At 35.0% G+C, this 24,503-nt stretch overlaps 1 protein-coding gene across 3 annotated transcripts in view; it reads left to right on the top strand.

Annotated features, from left to right (window-relative positions):
• The window catches only part of SLC16A7 (solute carrier family 16 member 7), an 83,116-nt gene that overhangs the window by 18,831 nt on the left and 39,782 nt on the right, over positions 1-24,503 (top strand). The window contains exon 1 of one of the 3 annotated variants that reach the window (XM_033059170.2): positions 6,709-6,751. The exons of 1 other annotated variant lie outside the window; for it this stretch is intronic. The gene's annotated coding sequence lies outside the window, so the exon portion shown is untranslated. Of the gene's footprint in view, positions 1-6,708; positions 6,752-14,877; positions 14,961-24,503 lie in introns of those variants that run through there. One more of the 3 variants, XM_033059171.2, reaches the window with a different exon arrangement.

Genomic DNA, 24,503 nt, shown 5'->3' with positions numbered 1-24,503 from the left:
ATGACTATATACTTTTCTGATTTTTTTTCCTTCCTGTGGATTGCACATGGAAACAAGAGAGAGAAATCATTGGAAGAATGGAATGAGAATAGAGGCTGTGAAATTACAATGCTGCTTAGAAATGGACAAAATTTCAACACAGTTTTATTTTGTTTTGTCAATATTATTTTATTCAAGTTAGAAGTGCAGCTTTAAATATAGTCTTGTGGACAGTGTGAAAGAATTCTTTTACAAATGTTCCTGGGCAGGGCAGTGCATATGTGTTGACAAAAGTGTGTGTGTGCAGGAATTAATACTTTATTTTCCCTTTCTGTAGACATAGCTCGTCTACAGCAACTAATTTGAGAAAGAATATTTTCATTTAAAGAGAGGGATTGAAACAAGACAAGTGCTTCTTTAATGGTAAAGATCTCAACAGCTATACAGCATCTCAGTTCACTTGGAAATGTTTATCCCAGATCTAACTCCTACATGCTCAGGGTAAGTCTTAGGAGCAGGGAGAAGTGCCATCTGGTGATTCACAACAATACAAAACTGATGGACTCAACTTCTAGGAGATGACAAATGGAAATGGTCTTCAACCTTAGGTAAAATTGCCATCTGTGATGTTTGGTTCTAAAGATCCTTAAATCTGACAAAACACTCTGCTATCTCCATCTTCAGATATTCATTAAAATTTTTATTCTTTCATTATTCTGCAGCAAATTAATATTATGTATTAAGCAACAGTAGATCATAAGTAATGCATTGTAGTAATCACAAAAATGTCAGTGTATATGATGTCTTCTGATATAAAAGCCATATATACTATATGCACCAATTATACAAATTATGGATATATACTTATTTTTGACCTTTTACATTAATTTTTGAACTCTGATACATGATTTATCATTTAAATTAATATTTTAACTCATGGGTGTGAAACAATAATATTTGATGTGTGAAGAAAGTAGAAAAATAAGAGGCTAGAATAATTCTTACTCTTAATAATTTAAAAATATTTGACAGTTGATAATCTGTTGGTGCTCTGTAGGTCTCAAATTTAAGAGCAGAGAGACCATAAAAAAGGAAAAGGGTTGGCTCAGAGTTTGCAGAAAAAGAGAAAACATTAAAATAGCAGTGTTTCATTCAACAAGTTCAACTTATTTTTCTCAGTAGATCTATATCATATTAATATTCTGGTTTGTAGTGAGGACGCATTAGTGGCTTACAGAGTGAAGTAAACTCAATTCTAGCTTGCTGCATTTGTTTAAGGTTAATATTTGTAAACATTCCGACAGAATATTCATTTTATTTATGTGAATATTCAGAATTTCCGGGTGGTTTTATTTTGTAGAGCATATTACGCAAAGTTATGGGTCTTTTTCATCAAAACCCTCCTTAAAGCTCATGAGAGTGAACTATATTGCTGTGGGATATAATAAAAATATGCTCAAGTACTAAAATTCTGTGTGTAAGTATTCACAAGAATTGTTCCCTTCATTTGAATACTGAAATGCTTTCTGATGAGGAAGAAACTGTAAAACATTGATTCTTGTTCTGAGGCAGATATTCTTTGAAGTTGGGAGGCATTTCAAAATGTCAGACTGTATATGTATTTCTGTGAACTGATCTTTCAGTTTAAAAGAAAAGAAATGCAGAAATGGTATTTACTGAATATTAGACCATATCCATTTTTCTAATTTTTAATTTGTGTGCTTAAAAAGCATCTACTACAGAGTTGTGTTTACACATCACTGTTAATATAAATTTTACTTGAAAGCCTTTTGAAAAGAGAAAAGGAAAAAATTGTCCTATTGAACACTTACATATACGGATAGAATTGTAGAGGCATTGTTTGCATAGAAATTCTAATTGTCTGCAGAGTATGAGCTCAAGGTGTCTTGTTGTACCCTGTGAACTTGTATCACTCTTTGTACGTAGTGCCAAAGTTGATAATGTAAAAAAGCAATCGTTCTCAGCCAAATCCTATTTCATAATCCCCTTTAACCTGCTTTTCCATTAATTTATATTAGTGTCTTGCAATTTAACCTCTGGTGTGGATCTATCACTACGAATGAATATTGTCTTTTATGGTATAGATAACCTTATCCATGACAGTATCTCTATTTTTAGGTGATGAGATGCTAATTCTTTACATTGACACACAATGACTGGTTGGGTCAGGGTGAGTTTGCATAGTGGAATGAGCTCCCTACCGTTGTTTCCAGACACCTTGATAATGAGAAGTGGCATGAATGTTCAATTTATTCATTTCTTTCCACTCAGAAGGTCAGAATGAACTGGTATCTTAATTTCTGTTTCTCTAAGTTTTCAAATGAGTTTTACTTTTTTTCCCAAGTAATATTTAATTTGAAATATCAAAAGAACCAAATTAAATTCTTGTTGTCTATACAAAGTTAAGAGAATGAATAAAAGATAAATCAATTACCTTGTAAATTGTAATAACAACATTCTAATTTTAATGCAGCTGAACTATTTTAGGAGTCAATTGGTGGTCAAAGCTAATGCTACCATAAAGCAGAATGAGCAGGAGCAATAATCCTTTTGGTGACTGCAACTGATGATGACCTTTTTGCATCTATCATGTTATTGGAAAATTAAATAATTCTCTTCTTCAAGGGAAAAAATTTTTAAGCTGTCAACAGTTATGTCAAGTTCTTCTCATAAAACCTTACACCTTAAAAAAAAACCCAAAAAGAATTAAAAGAATTAACTCTCAACACAAACAAGGAGTTGATAGACAATTTTAGTTCTTTGAATTGTAGGACTTGACTGTGGCTTAAAGCCAACCTCCTTTGACAGAGCTGCATTAGAGTAAGAATTCCTTCTGGACAGCATGTGCTGCAGCAGGAACTCTACCAACCTGTGAGATGGAGCAACATATTCCCATCTGTTGCTGGCCAGCTGTCCTGTACATACCCCTCCTTTTCATGAGATCAGCCTGACAGCAGTAGTTATGCTCTTGAGCCATCATGCAGCTGAGTTGCAAACATGAATCGCAAGGGGTAGGTGCACTTCACAGCCACTTTCCTGTCTAAAATTCAGTCCTTGGGAATGTTGGGCTTTCTAGCTTTGACCTAGAAAAATATTTAGTGTATGTTTGTGTCACTGAATCACTGAGGAGTCTTTTCCTAGAAGAATAAAGGCCTTGTTAGGACTTGATAATGAGATTGGTTTTTGAGGTTTGTTATGGGAATATTGTTGCAAGAAATCAGTGCTTTCTTGGTAAACACTCGTTTGCAATACTTGGTAATTAACCAACTGTTTTATATTTTATCAAATATACTATTGCCTTGTCTCTAAGGATTCACTCCGACATTTGTGAATAATAATTACTCTCCCTTGGAAAGTAATGGAGAGTAATTTTCAAAATAAAATTTTGCAATAGAATCAGGAAATGCTCTGACAGTGACTGCAAAAGGGCTATTCAGAGTGACTTCTGAAATCTAGACCTGTGGGAGCAGGATAAAATACCACGAAAACACCCTCTAATATTTGTTTTGAGAGAAATGTATGTTGAGTGACTGTTAGGATTATTTGAGGAGTTGGATTTCTAAGGAAAGGATAGTAGTGGTTTTCTGTTTAGTCCATGCACCCCTCCCCTTAGGTTTCAGGCCAAATTCAAAGTTTATATAGGGAATTATAATTAAATAAATTCAATTTTTGTAGTTTTGCCTAAAACCATGCATCATTAAAGAGTTTGCCTTATCAATTATTTGAGTAGCTCATCATCCTTTTATTGTGAGAAATAGCACATAGTTGTCATCTACTATCCTTCTCTGGATCATTGTGCTTTTACTATGTCACGGACAGAGAGCAGCAAGAATACGTGATTGATGTCATTGCATCATCTTTAGATTGAGTGTGAAGAGCCTTTTCATGTATTTCACTTTATTCTGGGTATCAATTTGTGGTTTCTGTATCAAGTGTTAATTCATTTTTCCACCCTCCCTCACTGCTGTCAGATTCATAAAAGCTGAAGCGCTTTCCCTGGTTGACAGTAAATGCCAGGTATTTGTGAAAGAAGGGTATGATAGAAAGGGATATTGCAAAAAAATGTTACTCCTTAGATAACATAGTGGGTTTGGCTTGTGTGTTTGCTTTGCAGCCTGCACTTCCTTGGGAAGGCAGAGATGGAGACATGCTGGTGCAGCCTGGGTGCCCGGGTTTGTGGTAGAAGGGAAGCCCCTGGCAGACTGTGCACTGCAGCCAGCCCTTCCAGAACTTAGGAGGTAGCTCATGTCTGTTGCTGGCTAGCCCTTGCCTGAAGGCATCTGAATTTGGGCACTAGAAGAAGAGAAACTTAATTTCAACCGAAAATGGCAGGTTCATGTAACTTCAGCCTGAGGTCACTGTAACTTCAGCTGAGCACCTGATGGTGGTGTGCAACTCAAGCAGCATGTGCTGAGAGTGCATTGGGTCAAGAAAAGGAGGTAGAAAAGCAAAACTAGGACAGCTGATCTGGGAAAAAAAGTCTTCTTGAGCCCCTTAGGATTGACTCTTTTGGATAAAGGGAATGACAGACGTGAATGTCAGGTGGAATCTTGAAACATGCAGTTGAAAGGCAAAAGAACTGAGGAGGTAACTGGTATGAATTACGTGATATATATAATGAAGAAGACTTCATGAGAAGCAGCCAAAAATCCCTTCCTATTGATGTTTTCTGGATTAGGACAAAGGGATGGGACTAGAAGATTAAAAGTCATCTGTTTTGGAGCATCATTAGTCAAGTTTAGCTACTTAAATGCAGAAATTCTTAAGATGCAAGAGGGAAAGCCATCACCCTTCTCCCTGTTACTAAAATCACTCATCTTAGGGCTAAAAGTCAACTTGAAAAAAATTATTATTTCAGAACAAAATTACACCTTGTGCAAATCACAAGAATGAACATAGTATGAGGAAGAAGTAATTTTTCATTTCATGTACCTTCATGAACACTGAAGAGGAACTTTCAGATACTGAGTAGAGAATTAAAGAAAAATGGAAAAGAGACAAGAAATCCCCCCTCATGGAATTTGGAATATTTAAAGATTATTTTAAACAAACATGTCATTACAGACACTTTAAATCATTAATCACAAGTAGACTATTGCTGTACTAAAATAGGGATATAACAGAACAACCATTTTGGGCTGTCTGGGCTTTTGGGTGTCTACTACTTTTCAGAGAGTAGGAATTGAATTTTAGTATCACTGCAATACATAAAATTATTGATATGTTCTCAATTTTAAATTCTCTTTTTAAAATGAGTAATTTTTAACATGAAAGTAAGAGAAGAGGTGAACAGGAATGTAATTCTGTAGATTAGAAATTTTTGCTTTAGCAATGCATGTTCTTTGCGTATTAATAAGAAGCTAGTTTGTATTAATCAGTATGGAACACGCCATCGGAAAAAAAATTACATTTATTTTGTTTAATATTTCATCCCTGATTTATGAGGAAGACTTTCTATCATGTATGAAAATATTAAAGTTAATTACACTGAAAATATTAAAGTTAATTACACTCTATTAAAAAAAGTGTTGTGGGATGCATTGCATCCTTCACATACAACACATTGTTTTCTATCCCTCAGTAAGTATTTCATTTGTTAAAAATTATCCCATGATATTCATTTTTGAGTTGGCAAGAATGATATAGATCGACAGTATATACTAACATCTGGCCACATAGTGCAGCAGAATTAGTCGTGTGATAGCAGTAAGAGAACAAAATGGCATGCAAATATACATAATTTTAGGCTCAAGTGCCCAGTATTCTTGTGTAATGGTGATTAAACAGACTGACAGTGCAGAAACATTTTATATTTGGGAAAATGCCATTAGTTCTAAAATAAAAGTCACTGTAATTTAAACAATTGATGCAAACTGAGGAAAATAGTGCTGTTAGCACTGTGTGCAATCAAATCATGCTGTAAGGCTCATGATTTGGCAGGTGTTGTAGGATTGAAATAGAAGATTTTAAGAGAAATTGCAAGTCTTTCCCAAATAGAAGCATTATACATACCACAGTGGCACAGAACAATGACAGAAATGGAGCTTCCTTAGTTATTGCATCTATATCTGATGAGACACCAAATCACTTCTAACAGTTGATATCTATTCTTGGGGAACAGTTAAGTTCTAGCATGTTGCTGAAGGACAATTTAGACTTAGGTTCACTGAAAAGTAGATAATTTCTTTATGTTACATAGGAAATTTAGTTTTTTATCTACATATAAAGTCCTCATCCTTCTTTCCCTGATACCCATAATATTTAAGAAATTGAAAATATTTTTCCTTGTATATAACTGTCCTTATGTCCTTATGTCTGTGTCCTGATGGCCACATGTAATGAGGCATCAGACAGAAAACATTGCTGATGAATCTGAGAGTAATTTTAAACTAATGAGCTAGGTCTTGGTTTGTGAGATACCTCGCTGTAGAGCCTCAAAATGGCAATGTAGAATCTCAAAAATTCAAGAGGGGCATTCTTTCACATGAAGGCTTACTTCCACTATTTCCTTATTTCTTACGAGGACAGTATCTGAACTTGTTTTGAAAGCACTGCTTGTTTGTTTTTTCATGGTGAGTACTATAATTTCTGAAGTATGTTTGACTATAATGAAGTGAAAAGAGGATTTTTCTTAAACTGTAACCTGATTTAGAAGTGCCTAGGTACTGGCATTTAGCCACTTGTTGATCTTTTCTTTTGTTGTACAGTATGAACAGTACAAATGTGATTCTGCCTGCTCAGAACTGAAAAGGTATGTCCAACATTAGAAATGCTAGATTTCTATCAACAGTATTTCTGGTAGAAGATGTCAGGAAGAAGTTTTGACAGCATTACAAGTTATAAAAGCTATTTGCATTACATTAATATTGCCACAAATCTACCTGTTGTTACATCAGCACATTTCCTTAAAATTTTTTGGTACTTATTTTAATCTTTTTATCTCCTGTTCTTTATTGATTTATTTTCACCTTGATTTCTCTTCCATTAAATTTTCACATTTCTGTATTAAAAACCAGAAATGCCTTACCTGTTTAAACAGGTATTAAGAAAAAATTTATCATGAAAATCTCAAAGGCATATATAACTTTTTCAGGTTTTGATCATCCTAGCACATTTATGAATAGAGAACCAACTTTTTTTCTTTCCTATGCCCTGTGAGTGAGGATGAAGTCCATTAAGGATAATGGACTGATGCTATAATTATATAATAGTCAAATGTCACTACATTCTTCGAGCCTCAAGCTTACTTTACAAATTTCTCATTTCAGCATTTAACATTATGTGCATAACTGTATTGCTAATAAAAATAATTTAATTACAGAATTATTGTAATCTGCAGAATAACAAGCAGTCATGAAAGTAATTCAAACAATAGCAGTAGGCCCAGCTTCAGAGAAGCAATTTAGTGTGACTTTCCTTTCAACTTTTGTCACGTGTGGTTTTTACAAGGTTTCTTTTATAACCCTGTGCAGTTGCCATAACAGTATCTCTGTTGTTGGAAACCTCAGGCTGTATTTGTCACAGGCATACCATGCAAGTAGGAAAATTGTACTCAAACCATGCTGTAGTGTGGTGTACCTTGGTTTATTTGTCTGGATTCCTGTTAGTGTAAGATTTGCTTCCGTGTCACTTTTGATAGGTCATTAATTACTCTTGTCAGGTTGCAGCAAACAGTTTTGTAGTTTAAGTCCTGCAACAGGTTTTGTAGGATGTAGAGTTATTGCTGAGCTTTGGTGGAACAGAACTAAAATAAGTTTGATTTTGGTTTGCTTTTATGCCTTTTAACATAATTTTCAATGTTTCGCTCTGTGGTTTATTTGTCTTGTTGCTCATGCTTCAGAAAATGCTACACACCATGGCTGATATGCTTAAATTGTTTTTGGTACATACAAACCAATGTGTGGGATATTAAATACTCTGATCCCATTCTTCATTTGCATTATTGAGATATTTCATATATGTTCTTAAAATGGATATTTCAGTTTTGAAATTGGAAAGTGAAATGAGCATCATTGCTTCATAGTGATTTCTGATTTAAGAGATAATTTTGAAATACTTGGTCAGTGTCTTGCATAGATGGAATCATGTTTCTATTGCCTTACATCCTAATTATACCATGTTACTTTGCAGAATGTGTTTTCTACAGTTTCTGAAGATAAGTCTTTTCTTTGGCGTGACATGAGCTGAAGACTCAGAAATTGAGATTCATTAAATAGCTGTTAGATTTAAAAAATAATTTCTGAGTCCTCACTGAAAGCTAACAGTTGTAAGATTTTTTTTTTCCCTAGAGAAGCTTCTTTTAACATTTGCATGCACAGATGAGACAGACATGAATCAAACAGAGAATGAATATGGAGAATTATTTCAACATCAAAATCATACTGATTTTTTTTTGTTTATCTATTTCAATTAATATTTTTTTCAACTACTTTAACATCAACATTAATGTTTCATATAACTTTTGTCTCAGACATGTTGGCAAAAACTAAATCCAAAGCCCAAGTTTCATACAGATTTAATTGCTAGAAACTTCTAATAAAATAATCTGTGAAAAGTTTTATATAATTTTGTTCCAATAATAAAAACTGGTTGGTGTTCTGCCCTCTTTTCTCCCCTCCCCTATGTGTAAGACTTCTGAAATTGAGGGAAGGAAAAAATTATTTTGGTAGCTATTTCTCTTCTTTGATCCTAGTTATTAACTCCTTTTGATATTCCTCCCTAATTTGGTTCAGGATCTGATTTTTCAAGGTAAAAAACAATTTTTTGCTCTGTTTTCTTCATTGTAGCTGATCTGTGGCTGTGCTCATACTATGTTAGCCAGCACTGTTTTTGGAGATCCCCATGCATCTATATTTCTTGCAGGAAATAATGAATCTGATAATTGTAAAGAAAGAACTGGGTATATGCTGGATACCAGGAAACAAACTAAAGAGTAAGAAAACAGTTGCAGAGAATAAAAATTACCCAAATCTAATGTTTCATCACACCACTTGATGAAGAAAGTATCAACTACTAAATATCCCTGAAATTCTGTGTTTATAAATTCTTTCAGATAAAACCCAGCAGTTTTACTCAGTTGGCTGTATTGTTTCCTATATCTGTTGAATGATTTCACAGTTGAAAGCTTTCTGGCATGGCAGTTCTTCTCCAGAAATGGCATGTTGTTCTCTACTGGTCAGCTGAGGTGAGAATGGCCATTGGAAAAAGTGCTTCAGGGTGTCAGGAAGCCACAAATAGTTCTCTAAAATACCTGTGACTGTGCCATAGCATACAAAAGAAAGATGCCTTTAATTTTGTGTGAAAGTACAGGATTTGTATCTGTCTTGACTAGAAAAGGACAGAAAGAAAAAGGCGACTGAATATCACAGAGAGATGCAAACCGTGCTGGAGGGGAGAGTTGGGTGCTTCTTTTCTAAGTGCATAAGGTTATACATGCTACTGAGCCTGCCCACATTTTCTTGCATAATCCTTTCCACCTCCTTGCATGACTTAACTCAGAATATAGTACAGGCAGGGTCAATGAGGGTGAACCAAAAGCGCTGGTCATGAGACTAAAAGGTGACCTTGTTAGGCTGTGATGCCAAATCTCAGCTGAGGCCTCTCGAGGTCCTTGAGTTGTGAGCACAAATACTAACATGTTGGAGAAATGAGAGCCTGTTTAAATAAGATCAATGTGATGAAGAAATCAAGCCTTCAAAAAATGTTACACATACAATGCTAATCCCTTAGAATGCTTTCCTGGTTTGTTCATGGCAGTTTTTTAAATTTTTTTATTGACTTCTGCTTTGGCACCACAAAATGCTAATCTGCTCCTCCTTCTTTGTGCATGCCATTTAAAGAAATACTTGCTCATACTGCAAAATGCAAACAGGTAATAGCTTGATTAGTGCTGAATATGTGGACTTTGCATGTATAGTTCCAGCTAAGGGATGTGTAGCACCAAAGCCATCATTGATTTCAATTTTTCAATCAGTACATATCAGGATGAATACTGAACTTTTTTAACAGATTGCTTCTTTCATTTGCAATAAATAAAAAGAAAAGATTCTTGTTATATTTTTATTCCAGATTTTCAAAATCAAGATGTCATTTTTTCCAGTAGAATGACTCGAATATTGGATTTCCACTTGGCCCACTGAAGGTGGACTCTGTTGTATCCAGAATAATAAAAAAATATATATTTATTTGCCTAGGAAAAATAATGGGATGAACTGCAGAGGGACTGTTGCTAGCATACAGTCAACAGATTAACACTGCTACTAGGCGTCATTCATTTGGAATTAAAAATGTGATTGGCATTGAAATTGCCAAGTTTGTACAAAGACAAAGGGGAATTTTTTTTTAAAGACTGGAGTATTATCTTTAATTTGTAATGGTTTCACATATCACTAAAACTTCTCATCTGAAATGTTGGCATTAATGATTTTTGTCTCTTTTCAGCTAAAACCAGACTTGTTCACTCTGCAAAGTATATGCATCTATAAATTGTGAATAAGTGTACTAGATCAAATAAGAAAATTGCATTAAAAAATGGATATTTTTTTTTAAGCTGGGGGTGGGGAGTTTGCATGGTTTTGTAGATTTTTTTCTTTTTAATTTTCATTTTATCTCATTTAATTTTGGAAGAGGAAAAAGTTTCTGAAGTAACCTTTTCCCCATTAAGATAAATGTTATTTGTATAAACAAAGTACTGATGGTTTTTCATGAATGAAGGAAAATAAACACATTACAAAAAATGTGATATTGGGGATTCCCCACTACCATTTTCATTTCAGAAAGTTTTATGCAGAACCTATTTTTTTTTTTATTTTGCCCTTGATTGTTCTAGAGAAACTTCATCATGGTCTCACAGTATTCTGAACACTTAGATTCTCCTGCCTACCTGCAGACAGCCTGCCTGTTGTTTTTAAATCGTTGACACCACTCTAGTGGCAATACCACAGTGATGAATACTTTAAAAATGCAGATAGGTTAAGTAAGTTGTGACAGTGATCTGTGCAAAAGGCAGCTTCAAAGGGCAAAAATAATACAGTGTTAGAGACCTTTCATTGAGTAGGGTACATAGGCTCCCACTGAAAACTGAATGAGGAAAGAAGAAGCTGATAAACAATGTATTCTACAACAGCTCCCACTCATCACTGAATTCCCATAAAGACCAGAAGAAAGATAACAACACCAATCATCCATCCATCTATCTATCTATCTATCTATCTATCTATCTATCTATCTATCTATCTATCTATCTATCTATCTATCTGTCTATCTATCTATCTATATCTAATCTATATATCATATATCTATATGTATATATCTATCTATACATATATAAATACATACATGCATGTATATATAGAAGCACCTAAACCGTGAGGTTTTCATAGTTGGAGAAAATGGTCTTGTTTGCTGTTTGCATTGGAGACATATATTTGACCAGGTGTCATCATCCTTTAATTCACTACAATAAAGTTTGATACAGAAAGGACTGTAAGTTTCATGTGTAAGTTTGGTATGTGATAAAAATAACCATATATATAAATTCTAGTAATCAGAACCTCAAAGAACTGCTGTATGATAGCAAGGACCCTTAAATTTCTTTTCCTAGTTGACTTACAGGGCTAAAGTTCTGCTCTAACATGGTCAGAAATGCCCCAGATTCTATTATGCTGGATGTCTTGCTCCCATTGGGTATATTAAATAAACAACATGACGTAATTTTTTAGGTCTGGACTGTTCTATGTTTTAGAGATTTCCTGTTAAATAGCATGCCACAATGTTGGGTTTTTTAAGGTGATGCAGGCAGTTCCTTTTTTTAGGCACTTGGACAATAAGTAGGACATTTCTTAATGTTTAAGTCTGCTTTCTATGCAAGAAGATTCTAACCAACATCTTTGCCATTTCAGGACAGAATTTTAATTCTGAGACTATTCATGAGGGCATTGTCAGTTGATCTTGATAAAATTGTCCTATTTTGAAGAAAATGCTCTCGGTTTCCTTGGCTGCTAAAATTCAAGTACAAACAAAATGTACTCTGAGCAGGAGAAATTGCCACTTTGGATGTGGATTTGTAGGCTTTAGGTTTTCCTCTACAGGCATTCGACAACTGTAATCAACAACCAGTTTGCAAAGGTCTTAAGCTTAAATGTTTTGTTTGAAATACAGATGGATATATGCACATTATTAAGCTCTTTGTGGAACTGAGATATGAAACTCTTGCCTAAAAATACAAGAAAAGTTTGATGCAGAATGAGAGAATGGGTCCAGGTCACCAGAAACCTAAGTCATTGCCTTGACTGGAAGATTGTGCGTATATGTCAGGCATGTAGTTAAAAGTGCATACTTAATATTATTGGTACACTCACAAGTACCGATAATGAAAAATTCATCATTAAGATAAAAGAATAAAGACAGTGGAATCTATGAAAAAGCAAGAATCTTCAAAAAAGGAGGAATTAAATGTGTCAATCAACTTGATACAAACCAATCAACTCATATTGGAGTGGAATTATGTTACGAGCAGAAGGAGCTGATGTACACTTTCAAAGACTTAGTACATCTCTCTGCTCTTTGTTTCCTATGCTGGGTACATTAGCCTATTTATAAAATAAACATTGTAATTCAGAAAGGCTGCATATTTTTCACTTTCTGCTCAGCATTGATATCCAGATAAAGCAAAAATCTATGACCAATTATTATATCTAAATTTACCCATATGCACATTCTTCTGTGAAGTGTAATATCCTGGAATGGAGATAATTCTGTTTTGGATAACCCTTTATTAATAAAATATACCTTTCTTTGTGATTGAGAGGGATAAAGATTCCACTTTGAATTGTTAGGGAGCCATTTTATGTCTGTCCCATGATAAAAAATATGCCCTAGAGCAATCTTTGTTGTGCTTAAGTAAGCACTTTATTTCAAGTGCTTTATTGGCAATTATCAATGAATTTGTAGTTACTTGGCAGCACATGGCAGGGTGGTAGTACATTATTTCACATCAGAGCAGGTATTTAGGATATATTAAAGTAAATAAACCATCACTTTGCTCTGTTAACAGATGAAAAAAAATCTTGAAATAAGGTGTAGCTGTGCACAGGTTCATCACAAATACTTGTTCATATATTGGGTATGTGAACTACGTAATAGTAAGTTACTTTTTCCTTCTGTGATTATGAAGGAGGCCTGAGTACAACTTATTTGTTTAGCTTATGTCAACATCATTACTATGGCTAAGAAATTTTGTCAATTTTGAGTGATTTTTGATATTATATAATCATTTTTGACAGAGGATATTGTCCTGTTTTGCTGTCTTAGGTTTTTAGAGAAAGATATTGTTTGTAAAGATTTTCTTTCAAACTGTGTTAACTTGTAAGTATGTTTTTATTATAATCACCAAAAAACCAAGACACTAAATAATTCCATAGTATCTGCAGTAGCATATTTTCCAATGAACTTTGGAGGCATTCCTCATGCAGAAGCCAAAATACAGTGAATTTCATGAATAATACAAAAGTGTTGAAGAGGGTGAACATGAATGACTCAAGGCTCAGATAAGGGGCAGAATAGCCTTTTCCAACAGTGAGGAGCAACCCATAGCGATGAAAAATGCAGATAGATGTGGTATATTCTTCCAGATGATTTTGTTTCTTGATATTTTAAGAAATCAGGATGAACCACAGCATTTATAAAAGAAAAAAATATAATGGGTGATTCTCCCACTGGTCTGAAATACATCTGCTGAGCATTAAGTAATGAGTAATCAATCACTCAGTCTTAATCTTAACCTTAAATCTACTGTAGTATTGCTGTAGCTTTACATGTGATTTTTGTCCTATGTGCCTCAAAGGAGGTTCTTTGTTTTGTGTTTTTTTCCCTGGATCACAGAAGGCATGCAACTTTATATGACAGAAGTGTTCATTTGTTTGGTTTTGTATTTATGTTTTCTTACAGTGCTTCTGGTCGCAGTTTTGGTCAAGTATTCTTATTAAGAGAACTATATTGTATTTCTGGGTTTGGCTTTTCTAATAATACAAATTCAGTATAACAGAATATTCTAAGTGAAGAGTTTCAGTCTTAATTTTATATCTAAGAACAATTCAATTATTAGAGTACCTGTTCTGTTTTAAAAAGGTTTTGTCTTTTTTTTCATGCAACAGCCTTCCAGATCAGAATTAATTGTCAAAGCCAAATTAAGTTTAAGGGAGCTTTTTTTTTTAAATTTCAGTGAGCACTCATGAGCTATTTTGCAGGAGGTAGATGCATAAACATCCACTTGTTAGAAACCACCATCTACCCACCTGTTCAAATATGGAGTGTGAAAGTATTAAAAGCTTGCCATCATTCAAAATCAGATTTTAGCATTATGTTATTGCTTTGCTGTTCTGTTATTGTACTGATGTGTAAGATGTGGGATCCCCACTCTGTTGTTTCTAGAAATATGAAAGAAGTCTGTATTAAAAAACATTTTATTCACTTATTTTCAGAATTTGTACATCATCTTTGTATTTCTATTTGCTTCCTTTTAATGGTTGCAAAAAAAAATCTTTGAACTAGCATATTAAAATAATAGTCCTTTTAGGGATGGCGCTAGAAAAAGTGTATTATTTTCTTCTGATTGGTGGAAATTAAAAAGTGCTTTGTGTTAATTTGCCATTTAAAACATTCTCAGCTGTCATGGGTAGTAATAATGACTGTTTTGTTATGCATATGAACTGGAAATGTATTCAGGACTACAGCTAAGCCTACACAGCAGATTTGGGTGTGATGCAGAGCAGGTAGAAGCTAGAGCCAATTGAAAGATTCAAATAGCCAGAGCCAGCTAACGTCTCATTTGCTCCCAGCTCAAAATCCTGTTTTGTTTTGCAGAGGATTTATAGATTTACTCACATTTTGAAGATGAAACCAACACTCTTTACTTCATCTTTTTGCTCTCTGACACTTACTTGCTCTGGAAATCTGAACAGGTACATTCTGTTACTGTCCTTTTTAACGTCCTAAAAAATCAAGATTTATAAATACTGCATCTCTTAAAAGTCAACTTTATTATGCAGGGGCCAATCACACTTTTCCCTACAAATATAAAAATCTATGCATTGAAATTTCATTCCATAGGTACTATCATCTACATACTTTGTACCATTTCCTGAGATACACAGTCACAAGCCCCCCACTTAAATATGTTTTTCCTTCATATGCTTCTTTCATCATCTAAAGGGTGCAATAAATGCATGTGGCATTTTACAGACATGATTTTTTGAATCAATAAGTTATATTAAGGAAAAAGGAAAGAAACAAACCATGCTTTTTCCATATAAAAAATCCATACATATTTATTTGGAGCTCATTCGGGCAGCGCTCATTTTACCCGATGTTTCTTTTTTCATATAAAAATTTTGTTGACTGATGAATCTGACAATGCTTAACTTCAAGGGAAGAAAAGAAAAAGGACAAACTCAAATTTCATGTTTAATAATAAAATTGCAAAATATGAAAATGAAATAATGCTAGGATTGAATAGAAAATAGATTTTGTGCTTGAATCAGATTACAGCAAGAGTAACTTCTCAGGAACACATTGCAGTGTATCTAGTAATATTTTGAGAGGTAAGGGAAATATTGAAAAGTGTGTTTGGAGAAGAATCTGCAAAGAAACCAAATTGTAATTAAACCAGTCATCCCAGGAGGTGGTGGTTGTTTCATCTGCAGCTGTTGACTGAGAAAGGTTCTAGCTAAGTAAAACTTGAATGGAGTTCAAATCCATTTACTCCCCTTTGAAGTCAGTTGGGCTATTATGTGAGTTTATGTATAGGAAAGTCTTTGCATATCTATGCATAGGTAGAGAATAGTTTAAGACTTCAGTGAAATGAAGTAAAATATGTGTTTTTTAAAGGCTTTAGAAGAACACACAAACTCCACAGTTGTTTTGTACACAAAGAAGATTACTGTCTTCAAACTGGAAGTCTTCAGGGGACTATAATGCTCAGGCTCTGAATCCCAGCATTGTATTCCTTCTCAAGGAAAAACCTTGAGATTTACACAACTCCACTACCACTTCTTTGTCTTGTTATCAAGACAAAATGAATAGTTGTGCAGAGTGTCCTGTACATGTTTTTATGTGTTACAAACCATTTTGCAAATAGAAAGTTTGCCTAAACTCTTACGAGTGCATGGGCCTTCAGCAGAACTCAGGAAAAACCAAATGTGTATATATATATGCTTTTTACAAGGAAAAGCACAACTCAGTGTTTTGCCTCTGAACTGATTAAACTTCTGTCCTGAAAGGGACAAAACTAATTTCTTAGATTGATGTGCTTATTGTCCTACACTGGATATGGTTTGCTCTTGATTTATTAAGTTTCCTGGTAAATATGACTTAACTAGTTCCTTCTGTGAATATTTTTCTTGTGCCCTTTTGCTAATTGCAAGATGCAAATGCCACAGAGATCTTTATATTTTGTCTCATTTGCTATATATTTTTGTAAACTCTACTACTGTTTCTGTATAGCTATTATAGTTCAAATTTTGAGGATCTGAATTCTGTTGTTCTGAATAGATTCTAAATAATGGGAATAAGGAGTGTTATGTAATCTCTGTTTGCAGAAAAATAATCTGAAGTGTAAAGCTTTTCTTGTGGTGATGTAGAGATTTAAATGCTGATGCTTGTGAGTTTACATGGGTATAGCTTTGGCAAAGAGGGGTTATGTAGTGCAAAGCATGTTGGTATGTGGGAAAAGTTTCACAGTTAAGAGTCCTGCATAACTCAACAAAAATGCATCTTGCAGTGGATTTATCAGGTTGCTTTTGAGCAATGAATCAGTGCTACCCCATATTCTCTATCAAGCAAAATGAGGAATTTACCACCTAAAACACAGCTAATGCTTGAGCAAGTTAATATCCTGTAAGTAACAGGCTGTTGCACTTCAGGACTTCAGCTTTCAGTTCTACCTTTTGGGTCTGCAACCCAGGCAGTTGCCTGTTTGGATTGTCCATGGTAAGAAAAAGAGTTCTTCTGTCTTAATGTTTGAAAGGAGCACTTTTATATGAGGCTGAGATAGCTGGTAAGTTCTGGTCAAAAGGCTTATGTTCCAGAAAGATTATGTTTCCCATAGTAAATGAATTGGAAAATAGATGGTATTAACTTAAATCCATAGTGGTGGGATTAAATGGAAAATCTATAATAGGAGATTCAAATATGGAAAATATGACCAAAAATTGTGACAAAATTGATTTCTGGATTCTTCAGAAATTCTTGATGTCAGCATAAGAAGGGAGGTCCTTCTTTTTTTTTTCAGAAAGATCTAGTACTTCTCACAAATCCTTCAGTGGTTGATCATCTCTTTGAGTGTATTGACAAGCACTAAACAACTTTTCAGTGCCACTGTGCCCGAGCAGAACCATGGGCTTCATGTGTATATTCTGGGTATTCTGTGAGGAATCAGTAAGTGGCATAATACATGTACATGATTTGGTTTACAACGAACAATTTACGTAAAACCCTTGATAAATTCTAAAGCTTGTTAAGCTTGCTGGAAATTGGTTGGAGATTGTTTTTGCTGTCACATTGTAGAACTGTTCTCTAAGAGGTACAGCAATATGTTGTACTCTTTGGGTGTTGTGTACTTTCTGTGTTAGGAAAAAGTGTCCTCTGTAATAATCAAGAGAGGTTTTTTGATCTCCCCATGCTCGGTTTCTTACAATAGGTGGAGGAGTACATGTCAGAATTTGATTAAACCATCTTGGTCTTTAAAGTTGTTTTGTATATATACCAGCAGCTCGTCTCATTAACACTTGGACAAAGTACATAGTAAGTTTGTAATTAAACATCCTCTTCCTTCCCATGGAAATCAAATACAATCACAAATTCTTCCTTCCCTATATTTGTTTATGTTACAGCATTGCCACTGCCTAAATTATGTTAGTTTTGGTACATACTTCAAATGAATATTTTTATCATTATGTTCCAGACTGGATGAATAAACATCATACGTGTACTTATTTTATGTAGCACCATGCCATGATACTCAAACAGAGCTATGTTCCCTCAATGGGATACTGAGCTAGCACAGCTTTTCTGTTCCTACTAGCCATGTCTAGTCATCAAGACATGGCAAGTGTGTCTGTGAAGTACTGCACTGTCCCATATAAATGTATACCTCCCCGTTTGTTTAGCTGTTTGCTCAAAGTTGTGGGTTATTAGATAGGAATGGACTTTATTTTATGATCTCTTACCAGCCTAAATAGCAGCATGAGAAAGACAGAAAGTTGAGTGGGCTGGACATAGCTGTTGACTTTAATGTTAGGTGGTTAGAGAAATGAAATTCCCCTGCACTGTCCTCAGGGTGCTGTTAGCATCTGATTTCTGCAGTTAAGAAGTGGCAAGTGCATCTTCAGGGATGGCCCCTGGTTGATCCCAAGCATAAGCACTGTGTTAACACACCTGACATGATACTGTGTGATTATGTGTTTGCCAGGAACTGGAAACTGTTGGAGAGGGGAGCGTACCTTGCTGTCACATTTTGCTTTTTCAGAGCCATGGCTATCAGTGGTCATGAGATGACAGTTAATGAAAATTAGTGCCTCTGGCTTGAAAAAAGCTTTTGGTTAGATGTCTCTGTGAAAATAATGTTGACATTCCATAACTCTTTCCCTTTGTTTTGCAAAGTCACACTGATTAGGTTCTAAATTTATTTTTTTTTTTAATAAATGCTTAAAAAATTTCGTCTCTACTAAATTCTGTTACTGGGAAATAATTTTCTCTTTCTTTCTTTCTTTCTTTCTTTCTTTCTTTCTTTCTTTCTTTCTTTCTTTCTTTCTTTCTTTCTTTCTTTCTTTCTTTCTTTCTTTCTTTCTCTCTCCCTTTCTCCCTTTCTCCCTTTCTTCTCCCTTCCTCTCTTCCTCTCTTCCTCTCTCTATTTCTCTCTCTCTCTTTTTCTCCTTCTCTTTCTTTCCCTCTCTTTCTCTTTTTCTTTTTTCTAAACTAATATATAACCTAATATGCTTTAGTAATTTCAGAATGACTTTTGGATTATTTTACTTTTTTGGCTATATTGTGTTTGGAATCAATGGCTCACATTTTAACTCTCAGTAGCAGAAAGAGCTCACACATCAAGCCTTTACAGGCACAGTTGAATCAATTGGATTTTGCAGTTTCAATTATCTATATGTTTTTAATTTTATTTCATACAAATAGATGGCTTGCTTCCTCTACTCTCACACAACTTTTAAAGTCTATATTAACTGAACATCTTATTACTTCCAACCTAGTTTCTGGAGAGGTTTTCCTACTGGATACCCAGAATTGCAGAATTTTTGCTGTTTTTTTCAACATGCAATGGTCCCCATGTAATTTATTTTAAAAGATATTTTCCTCACTATAAATTTTGGTAGTTCTGCCCTTTTACTTCTTGCCTTCTTTACTTGTTTCTCTATAAGGTACATAAGATAACTGTAGCTTTGCTAAAAGGTGATTTATAATTCATTAGCTTTCCCAGTTCACACTTCTAAAAGACTGTGTCATCAGAAGCATTCCTAAGTTTGTCCATTTTATTAGTAATAGAGAAAAATTTCTTAAACTAGTGTCAATTTCCATATTGGCAGGAATAAAAGAAATATGAACCCTGTATAAAATTCTGCAGTCTGGAGTTGTTTTCCAGCCTTGGCCTGCTATATATTCCCTGTCATATGCTCTTAGGAATAGAATCCAGATCAGTTTACTTCCTATTACATAATCTAAGTAGTTGTGACTGAGACTTAAGCATTAGTAACTATTTCCACCCATGGGAGTCATGTGTTGTGTGAGAATAGGAGAAAAATATTTTCCCAGTATGTGAGAGATGATTCTTTTAGGCCAGGATTAAAAAGAGTGGTAGCACATATACAAAAAATACACTGGGCCATAATACTGGAACAGAGAAGACAGCCAGGGGTTGGATTCTGATCGCAAGTGCCCAGAGTAATTAACATAAAGTTTACAGAAATTAATATCAGCAGAATTTCAATTGGAATCTATTGCATCTTCCTAATGTCAAATATTCAGCTCTTAGATGAATATGAATATTATTTAAGCAATAAATGAATTAAATATTGCCACTTCTAAATTATGTGTTTGTTTAAAAAGATATGAATTTAGATTTTGGAAATATTAACTAGTGGTGCAGCCTAAGAATAGTCTAGCTTTTCCCATAATTGACACTTGTTCCTGCAGTTTAATATTTAAAGAATGGTATTAAAATGAATCTGTTATTATTGATAATAGAAAATCTGCTGCTTTAGAAAGATTATGCTATTTATTTTTCAAGCAGTGTTCAACAGTTGTGCAGATAACTCCATTAACACTGACTTCAAACCTTAGTTCTTCCATTTTTAAAATATTACAATTCTATGGGTTTATAACTCCCCACTTCCAAACATCAGAATTCTTCAAATACATATCAAGCATAAAGCTCCAAATTTACATGAATTCTGTTATTCTGTTTTCTTTTTAAAACATTTATTCAATGTGAGTTTTGGAGAAGATGAGTGTGCTGATGTAGTTTAAAGGGTAATGTTACTAAAAACAGTTCAATATTGGTCCAAAAAGAGTTAAAATATCAAGCATCTCTAAGTTGTGAATCTGGTAACCACCATACTTAAATATGTGGGAATAGTGCTAGAATTTAAGAGATGGTATAGTGGTTAGAAATTAATTAATAAGTTTATCAATACTCTAGCAGTGTAGGGAGCTAAGACTTATAAAGGGTTAAGATGAGCTTATTAAAACTAGTTCTTTAATGGCAGAAGAAAGTTTTGGTTTGGGTCTTTATGAAAGGTTGATTAGTTTGGTGATGTATTTTTTTCAGGTCTGCAGAATTTGTCAACAACTGCATCAACTTTTTGTTAAATCTGATTAATTCTTCAGACTGGATCACTGGCATTTTCAATTTAGCCATCCACATTTCATTTTAGTGCACTTCAATTTTGGTGGAGTGACAACCTCTTTAGGTTAGATATTCTATTAACTGTCTTTTTGAAGTAATTAAAACAGAATTGCAATCACTTTGGTTGGAATTCATTTCACTTATCTCTAGTCATGCAGGTATTTAGTCATCTGGAGTAAGCCAGTGAAATAGGTTTCCCTTTAAAACAGTAAAAAAAGGTAATAACAGAAGAGATGGTGAATGGAAGTCCAACTCATGCCTGTGACTTGGATACAGATAATGGATTCCTAGGAGAATATGGCAGCACAACATGTGAAGTTTAAAATAAAAAAAACAAGTAGGAAACCAAACCCAGCAACAAAAATCAAAGTAATTATAAATACTGAATTAATATTAGTTTTGACAGATTACATTAGTTATCTCACTACTGACTTAGCTATGCTCCAAATCTGATTTCAATGATGTAACAATTCCAATATATTTACAATACAGTTTTCTCAGATGGAGGTTCCAGTATTGTAAAAACCTCACTTTACTGACTTAGTAATAACTTTTGGCCATAGTGCAAATGGAATTTGAATTACACTAACAGTGTAATTTAGATGTTTTTGCTTTTTATAGGGTGGGATCTTTCAGGACTCGTGTCCGTGTCAGTAATCCTATTTTGCATCTTCTAAGAGGAAGAATGGAATTACAGTAATTTCACAATTATAAGCTGCACCATTTTGACTAAAATTTTGGTCTGAACCTGGAAGTGCAGCTTATAATCAGGTGCGGCTTATATACGGACAAAGAACAAAAAGTTGCTGTTTTAGTTTGGAGGACAGGTGTCTGCTGAGAAAGGCAGGAGCCTCTCTTTGAAATGGAGAATGTAAACCCCCTCCCTCCAAATTATTATAATTTGGAAATCAAGGGACTTTCAGGCAAAGATATGGGAATTAGGAATAACAGCTCTTTACTAGGGAAATCAAAATAGAAATACAGTACTACAAAGAAACAAACTCCAAACCCTGACAAAGTCAGTGTACAACCTGACACCCCGTCAGGCAGGGTGTTGGTAGCAGTCCCATTAAATGGTGGCTGCATCCTCCTGCAGTGACAGATGTGATTCAGTTGGAGCAGTGCTCCTGTACAAGGTGCAGTTTCCCTCTGGAGGTCCAGTGGTGATGTGGAGAAATCCGGTTTTCCTCTGGAGTCCAGTGGAGAAAGGGGCTCCCTTAGTGTCCCAAAACCTCTGTTTTTATCTTGGTAAGAAATGTTGGACTCTTCCCCCTGACTGGAGCAACTTCCAATGGGATGCAGTAATTTTATCAGTCCCACAGTGGGACTCAATGGGCCATTAGCAGAAAATGACTCCCTGGAGGAAGGATGGGTTGTGAAAAGATAAAGAACAATGCCCCGCCTGGTTTCAGTGGATGGCCCATTAGCAGAGTATCTCCCGTGGAGATAAGGATCACTGCCTCCACCCTCAACAAATGGTGATAGAATAGATACCTTTTATCACACTCTGTATTGTAGCCCAAGACGGTTGCAGACACCTGGACATACGGCTTATTATCAGGTGCGGCTTATAATTGTGAAATTACTGTACATGATGTACCTTTATTCTTGGTCAAAGTGAATTAGACCTTCAAATACACTCTGCACTGGTGCAGAGTGCAGCCTCAGCTTGAATATCGTGTGCAATTTTGGCCACTGCAATATAAAAAAGCCATTAAACTATTAGAGAGTGTCCAGAGGAGGGTAACAAAGATGGTGAAAGGCTTTGAGGGGAAACTGTGTGAGAAGTGGCTGAGGTGACTTGGTCTGTTCAGCCTGGAGAACAGGAGACTCTTCCTCATGAGGAAGAGGCAGGCACTGATCTTTTCTCTGTGATGAGCAGTGACAGACAGAGGGAATGGCCGGAAGCTGTGTCAGGGGATGTTTAGGTTGGATATCAGGGAAAAGGTTTTTCACCCAGAGTGGCTGGGCACTGGAACAGGCTCCCCATGGAAGTGGTCACAGAACCATCCTGACAGAGTTCTAGTGATTGCACAATACTCTCAGGTGTGTGATGTGACTCTTGGAGTGTCCTGTGCAGGGGTAAGAGTTGGACTTGATAATCCTTGTGGATCCTTTCCAACTCAGCATGTTCAGTGGTTCCATGAATATTCCCACAGCCATCAGGAGCTCAGATCTGCAATCATCCTCGTATAGCTCAGCAAAGAATTTTTGCTGTAACATCCAATTATCTGCCCAGTTCATGTGTTCCTAAGAATCATTCAATTGAAATACTAGACCCTAAGAAGAAAGAAAGTTATGGGGATTGCTCTTTTAATTCTATCTTACAGCATGAGCCTTTCCTTCTTTTCTGCTTCCCTCCATGGAGCCTGCCTCTGCCAACTTCCTAGACAGTTGGAACAATGATATGCATACATCTGCCTTGGATGTGTGAGAGACTCTTACTTTCCCACACTGCTTCAAACACTTGTTTTGTTACTGCTTCAGTGGGATGACAAGTACGCCACAATGCTGATTCTTAACTGCAAATAATTCCACATTTTTTCTTAGATACAAGTATTTAGAGCTAGTTCCTTCATCTGCTCTTCGAGAAAAAACAAAAAAGCTAGAGATTTAGACTCAAACTACCTGTAGATAAATTTTGAAGAATGAAGTGAAATAGGCTTTAAGTAACAATGGTGATTTTGGGATTATCTTTGCTCGGACTTTAGCAAGAGTAGCAAACTCTAACATTAGCCCTATAAATACAGTTTAATGTAATATATTGTATGTAAGTTATTTTATTGTCACATAGAAGTCTGGAAAGCATTTACAGACATGACCCTTAGATTCAAGCCTGTAGGAGAAATTTTACAAAACCCAACAGGTTTCTAAAATGCTATCTAGCTTGGGCACACTTTAAGTACTTTTGGTCTCACACAGGGTGTATTTGTCCTGAAGATTAGACCCTAGTGGAAAAAAGGCAGTGAAGTCTGACTCAGAGTGCATCTTTCATCTATCTGGGATTTATTTATCACGTACTCCTTAGTCTCTTAATACAGACAAATAGGAGACTATTTTCCCATTTCAGGACAATTAGCCCGTTCTTTAAGGCTAGGTACCAGAGCTCCTTCGGAGCTACTTTGCCTCCAGATCTGAGTAGTTAGAGCTAAAAGCAGAGAACAGACTCTCTTGCTGCCTTATAGTCTTTCCCTTTCTCCAGAAAAAAAAAAAAATCTCAAATAGGAACAAAGCCTTCTCACAAAACTATCAAGATATGTTTTTCTTCAAAGGCTCAAAGTTGTTCCCAAAATTATGACAATAATTTATAGAAGTTGGTGAGGCAATTCCATTTGATGAGATGATACCTGCTATTCTACCATCCTGCTTAGAACTCATTAAAGAGAAGTTAATGAAAATTGAAAAACTTACAGCATTTAAGCCAGGATCTTTGATAAATAAATAATTCTTATTTAACTCATTGTGTTTTAATTATACTACAAAGCAATTTATTTCAAATACAGCAGTATAATTAATATGTGTTAAGGGTAAGTTGGAGCAGCAGACTATTCAAACCTGTAAAGCAAACATTGTACCCCACCTGAGCACCTGT

The sequence above is a fragment of the Catharus ustulatus genome, chromosome 4 (genome assembly GCF_009819885.2).
Source record: "Catharus ustulatus isolate bCatUst1 chromosome 4, bCatUst1.pri.v2, whole genome shotgun sequence".
In the NCBI taxonomy this organism is placed as follows: domain Eukaryota; kingdom Metazoa; phylum Chordata; class Aves; order Passeriformes; family Turdidae; genus Catharus; species Catharus ustulatus.
This window is presented reverse-complemented; position numbering and strand designations above follow the sequence as displayed.